This window comes from Cydia splendana, chromosome 11 (genome assembly GCF_910591565.1).
Source record: "Cydia splendana chromosome 11, ilCydSple1.2, whole genome shotgun sequence".
Taxonomy (NCBI): Eukaryota; Metazoa; Arthropoda; class Insecta; order Lepidoptera; family Tortricidae; genus Cydia; species Cydia splendana.
This window is the reverse complement of record NC_085970.1, coordinates 2,891,282-2,898,314: the sequence shown is the minus strand read 5'-3', so window position 1 is coordinate 2,898,314 and position 7,033 is coordinate 2,891,282. Positions and strand designations below refer to the sequence as shown.

General features: G+C 37.6%; 1 non-coding gene across 1 annotated transcript; it reads left to right on the top strand.

Annotated features, from left to right (window-relative positions):
• Positions 1–214: 214 nt before the first annotated feature.
• Positions 215–287, top strand: Trnas-gga (transfer RNA serine (anticodon GGA)). Its single transcript has one exon. It is a non-coding gene; the product is annotated as a tRNA-Ser (tRNA).
• The last annotated feature ends 6,746 nt before the right edge of the window (positions 288–7,033 follow it).

Genomic DNA, 7,033 nt, shown 5'->3' with positions numbered 1-7,033 from the left:
TTATGTCTGGGGAAACGCGCATTTTAGAGTTTTCATATGAGCAAAGCTCGGTCTCCCAGTTACAAGGTAATGTCAATAACGCTATACCCACAAGAAAAATAATAAATCAATTTTTTAACAAGCAGATACGTCTGCGAGCGATATTCCAAATTTTATATTAAAGGAAAAAAATTATATAAGGAAAGGAATGGAAAGATTTGCGATGTCCTGGTAGGCTTCCGTAGCTCAATTGGTTAAGAGCAACACACGGATTGTGGAGGATGCGGGTTCAAGTCCTGCCGGAAGCGTAAATTTTTCCATTTTTTCCTTTAATATAAAATTTGGAATATCGCTCGCAGACGTATCTGCTTGTTAAAAAATTGATTTAGTATGGGTTAGCACATTGTTACTGGTGAATTCTCAATGAAACTTGAGACTCCGGTGCCGTTAAAAGATGTAATTGTCTTTCGGTAGATGTCGCTAGACGCCACCCCAAAGGCGTGTTTACATAAGGAAAGGAATGGAAAGATTTGCGATGTCCTGGTAGGCTTCCGTAGCTCAATTGGTTAAGAGCAACACACGGATTGTGGACGATGCGGGTTCAAGTCCTGCCGGAAGCGTAAATTTTTCCATTTTTTCCTTTAATATAAAATTTAAAAATAATAAAGTCAAATACAGTAGAATAACAAGAAGAAAATGGTAATAATACCGAAATATAAATAGTTGGTCAAACCGATTTGTCAGTCAGTAAGAACCAGGAAAACTATACTCCTTTTCTTTTGGATGCCAGTTCTAGTGTAAGACAAAGATAGTATGATTCTCTCCATCTATGATTGAAATGAGACAGTCCTTTGACAAACTATAGATAACAATAATGTCTATAACTAAGTGATCTCGAAATGCTATATCCATATATATTCAAAATTGCACGGTTAGTTTCGTATCTCAGCAGGAAGATATTCGTAGTTGTAGGACCAATGATGCGAGGGTTTTTTTTTCCATATATAGAACTATCCCACCATTTTCATGGTTTGATCGCGATGGTGGTACCGGTGGCGATGATGGTGACCGTGGCGATGGGGATGGTGGTGGCCGTGGCGCTGCCGATGGTCGTGGCCATGGTGCTGCCGGTGGTCGTGGCCAGGACGATGGCAATTGTCATGGTCGTGCCACTGCCGATGGTCGTGACCGTGGCGATGCCGATGGTCGTGGCCGTGGCGATGCCGATGGTCGAGGCCGTGGCGCTGCCGATGGTCGTGGCCGTGACGATGGCAATTGTCGTGGCCGTGGCGACACCGATGGTGGTGGCGGTGTGGCGATGGCGTGTTGTGTACTTATATGGGTTGTGCATTGGGTTGTGCCTAGGAGGTGTCGTGTAGAGTCACAGACTTGTGATTATCGCTGGCGCTTGGCAGACAGCTGAAGTGTGTGAAAGGGAAGCCATCACGTATATGAACATCCCATGAGTGCGAAAGAGTCAGACTACAAATGAGAAAACGTGACCATCGTAGACATCGTTGACGACGGCCGCGGACGGCCAAGAGCGTATCACCGTAATTTTCAATTTAAAAAATATAGGTACACGAATTAGGAAGAAAACTATTTAAAAGTAATACAGTGAATATAGTGTCTTAGTGTGCCGAATTGCAGTGTCACGGGGCCAAATAATCCTAGCAAATACTAATTTCAGAGGATTTATGATATTCCGAGCGAAATTGGTCTCGCTACTTCATAGATAAGAGACGATAATTATGAAACTGTGTCAATAAGTATATTTAAAATAGTCATATTTCAAAAACTAGTCATTAATTCATTTTGCATCTTCACACAGTTGATCAGAGTATTAGAGGCTATATTTTTACAAAATTCAGCCAAATCGACCGAACGGCTATTACCGATCATTTTGTGCGGGGTTCTTTATCTCATCTGTCAGTAGGTACCAACAGGCCACGCTATAGTGAAGTGACCATCTGCGATACCGACCGTAGACCCACGCAAGCCTCATAATTAGTTACCTATCAGTTGGAATCGAGTCAGCAGTTAGATTTATTTCCCATCCTATTGTTGGCACAATTAACTGTCTCTCCGTAAACTCTGTTGCAATGGAATAAGATCTAACGATGCTTAGTCAATTGTATTGCTGATAATACTTTCCGCCCCAATCTGTATAAGGCTTCAGAGTCACGCTAACGTTGCGATTAACGGCTCGTTAATATAACAAATAATTGGATATACATGCTGTATCTGTCTTCGGTAGGTTCTATTCTTATTTGTTTTAAATATAAGCTATTACATGTAATAGAGACTTGTTTTAAACTATTCAGTCAGCTATGTGACAAAGGTAAATCCAGTAATATTACATAAATACCAAAATTGTCTACAAAGTTGGCTTTTGCTTTCACAAAAGCAGCACAATTCCATTATCATCCTACATTCTACATCTTAAAACTTTATTCTGAGCACGGACGAACCCACTCCCTAACTTCAGCAAATAGATATAACTCACTTGCCAAGCGGAAAATCTAAGCGCTATGGTTCAGGGCTTGCGTAAGGAAAACACTTGGGTACATCGAAATAGACAACGAATGAACCCGATGTATAGAAATTTAAATGAAAACCAAGTATTTCGTTATCACACATAAGGTAGTGATCCCACAACGCCGATGATTTTTTTCGACACTTTCCCGTATTCAGAAGATAAAGATTTATACGAAGAAATGCATTTATAAAGATGCCTGTGAACAAAACAATAAAAAAGAGGAACCCTATACTAGGTAAACGAAATCCACCCATTATCGAGTTCATAATTGAGAAGTTAAGTACTTAACAATAAGAGTAACTTTAAAAGAGAAAATTGAAATTTAAATATAAAAATTAAGATTTTAATGAATACCAACGCCAACAAAGAGTACCTGGATTTAAGTTAAGGTTTGTTAATTCAGATGAAGTAATAAAAACTTCTCAAAATATTGCTTAATTTCACTTAAAATTGTATGTTTAGAGTTAAACTTTTACTAAAAGAAAGAATTAAGTACTCTTTATTTAAGTAAATTTAAAATTTCTCTTCTTCCCGACCCGTGCTACTCGTAGTTTTCTGTATATTAAGGTTTGTATTATTTTTTCCTATTAAAAAGGCCATTTTGCTTGAAAATAAGAATAGATCATACTTTTTAAAATAAATTTGTTTAAAGTTTAAAGGTGTCCCAAATGTTTAATTTATACTGAAGTGTGTTCTTTAGTATAAATTAAATATGTGGGTCGCTCTCTTTGTCACCAATCACTTAAGGAAAGGGAGAGAAAAGGAAATTTTGTAGTAAACAAATTGTTCCAGAGAAATAACAAAGGGAATAGATCAAAGAAACTCTGCTTTTCTTTCATTTAAAGAATCCTAACTTTCGTAGGTAACCTGTGTTGGAAGTGTAACGTGGCCATCTTTAGAATTTAGTTTGAATTTTAATATGTCAAGGCCTGTGTTCATTTTGATTGTCACTCGACAATAATTTTCAATGTAAACATGTCATGTGTAATTTTATAATAATATATAGGTACTTATTATTAAATATTTCGCTTCTTCCCGACTGTGTTATCACTCTGACTCCGCATAAAAATAATAGGTTATGTGCAACATGCGTGAAGTGTAATATTTTGTGAAAATATTATTATTTTACTCGAAATATGGATGAGTATACTAATTCGAAAGTCAAATATATTAAATATTTCACTTCTTTCCGACTGTGTTATCACTCCGACTCCGCATAAAAATAATAACCTGAATATTATTTCATCTTAACATAATAAGAAACAGAAACCTATTTCTTAGGTAAAGCCAATGTGTGGAAAGAGATAGGAAAGGAGATGAACAAAAATGGTGAATGAAATTAAACATTAGTAAAAATAAAATAAATAATCTTAGGTATTTAATAACAATTTTAATAACAAAACTTCCGTGAGACACAGACATATTAAATATATTAAGAACGGGTCACTCACGTATTTTAAGTCCAAAAACGCTCGACCTGTTTCACTTCGTACCGAGGAGTGTTATCAGGAGCTTGCTTGATTGAGGATCTTAGGTATCGTAGAAAACAAGTTCAAAAGAACCTAAATCCCATAAATATAACATATGACTCGAACCTAACGGGTACCCGGTGTTATATGTTATATTTATCATAGTCTAATAAAACATGGTCTTCCATTCCCAGAGTGACACGGGCCTACGTCACAACAACATGGCCGCTATATATAGCGCTATCGCATATTATCATATAGCGCTGTCGCATGATGACGTAGGCCCGTGTCAGTTAGGTGACCTAGAAAAGACGGGAATGGAGTACCAGGCGGAGTATATTATTATACCATGATATTTATTATTCGCCTATCGTACATCACATCGTGCATTTGACGCAGCAGGACGGGGTCAGACAGAATTTCCGATCCCTAAGAAGAAAGAGGTGGAAGCCGTTTAGCACAAAATGTATCAGCCATTTAAGTATTGTAGTAGGTACCTATGTATAGCAAATTAATCATAAAATCCATTATTACAAAAATGTTTCTAAAATATGCCAAAAACCTACAAAATTTTACTTTCAGATCCACAAAACAATCAAGAAACTCATTAGAACCCCAACACAGGCCCTTAATCTAAAAGAAAAAAATTGCGATACGACCAACTAAGTTGGGATCGGCAGTCCTAAACTTATATCATTAAAGAAGTTAATTAACAAAAACTTCACCTGAACTTAGCGATCGAGGACCACTGAGAGGCCTATTTAAATTCTCACAAAAGAATTATAAAGCTTAAAAAAAGTTTCAAATAAGCTATTTATAAGGTGAAAGGTAATTTTTCTTCGGTCCGACATTTTTCTCGCCCGAGTGCTGTAATGCCCGTATTGTTTTATAATAGAGACTTTGAATAATGTATTGTTTTTTTTTAATGTATCGCTCCTATATGCAAAATTTTTGCTTAGTTATTGATTGTACAGGTGACAAACGGAGTGGCCACGATAGGAATTTTAAGCACGGGTGGAGACTTCGGAGACTTGATTTATATTGAAGCATTTACCTTGGTTTACCTCCTTCCCTTCCTCTGTTTATGAACGAACATATAGACCTATCCTGGAAAATAAACGAGACCTACCCCTGAATTCCTACTTTTACACCCACATCTTCATCTTTAACCCTACCCGGTGCTCAGTTGCGTGCTCTACCAATTTATTGGAAGAACACGTAACGTGACAGTTTTAGCGCCCAACTCAATATTTTCCAGGTTTTAAACTCACAAAATTCTAAATTAAAGACAACATTCGTGTCTAAAAATTTTAAATCTTTCGGCCTAATTTTCGATTTCTAAATTTGCTTTACTCTATCCGTTACTCAATCTATTAGTCAATATGGCACAGAACTTAGATCTAAATAACTTTAAGTGTATTTTTTATAGGTCTTTAACTTTGTACTAATCATTTTTTTTCTACTCTTCAGCCTTCTACTCGGCCCGTCTACTCCCTTTTCCTTTCTTCAAACTCGTTCATCCTTCATTAATCTTCATTTTCCATGTCTTCCATTACGTGTGTGTGTGTTCATCCTGTAAATAATTCTCCATATTTTTGGGCTTATCAGCCAGGTGCCCCTTTTCTTTTTTCTTTTCTCTTCACCCCAGAGCGGTCGGCCAACTTGGCAAAAAAATAAGCCTTATGGTCAATTTTATACTCTACTGTGGTAGGTCTACCGCTACCACAAACTAAGTAGGCTACCCCTACTTACTCTCTCTACTCGGCTCTAAACCGACTAGGGCATTCTTTGTACATATTAATGGAGCGGTTGACCAACTCTTAAAATAAGCCTTGGGTCATTTCATCCTACCACCCCTGTCTAGTGGAGCGGCTGACTACTCCCTTCTCTAAACAAGCCTAGGTCATAGCGAGGACTTCTTAGGAGTGTGCGTCATTAAGCGTGAACCACATCCCCTTCCTTTGATAGAGACTTATGAATGCGTGATTATGACAGGTGATGTATGAGTTCAGGGAAGTTCCTCGATCTTTTCATCTTTTTCTTCCATTTTATCACTCATTCTCTCATCTCATTTCTCATACCCACTACGAGCTTGCTTTTTCTTTTCCTCTTGACCCTTCTTCTCCTCTGACTAACTTACTTACTTTACCTACTTACGTTCTCCTAACTTCTCTAATTTACTCTCTCTTCAAAGTTTTTTTTCCGAAGTTTTTGGGGTAATGTAGCATTTCCCTTGGTTTACCTCCTTCCCTTCCTCTGTTTATGAGCGAACATATTGACCTATCCTGGAAAATAAACGAGATCTACCCATGAATTCCTACTTTTTATTGCTTCACTCACATCTCCATCTTTAACTCTACCCGCTGCTCAGTTCCAATCTATTGGAAGAGCACGTAACGCGACAATATTTGTGTATGTTTCAACTATGAACGTGACACAAGACTAATTTCTCGTCATGTCATCCAAGTTTAAAAAAAGGCTTAAACTGTTAATTTTATATGCTGGCTTTAGTAACATGGTTGTGAAAAACCAGCAACCGATGGACGAGAAATGTGCCAAAACTGTAAAGCAGAAGCAAGCAAGCAAGCAGAAGCAAGCAAGCAAGTAAGCAAGCAGAAGAGGAGAAAAAACGAAAATATAGGAGCGCCTGTGAGAAACGTCATGCAATATTCACCCCTCTCGTCACATCCGTTGACGGAGTCTTCACTCCTCAAATGTCCGCCTTCATCAAACACCTCGGTGAAGCTGTTGCTGACCGCTGTAACAGATCCCTAAGTGTCGAGACCTTCCGAATCAATTTGTGACTTCTTTTTTTTTTATTCGATTATATTTTCAACTTTCCGCGCCAATTCGAATAGTGGAGTGCAACAATTTGTTCGTTTCCATGTTTTGAATTATATAAATGCTCAACTCGAACATCATATTTCCTACGCCGATCTGAACTATCAGCTAACCCTCTACCGAAGGAAACTAGCTTACAAGGAAAAAAGTTATGTTACATTTAGCTTTCAATTGAAATTTTAATCATCTTCTTCTTTTGTACTTT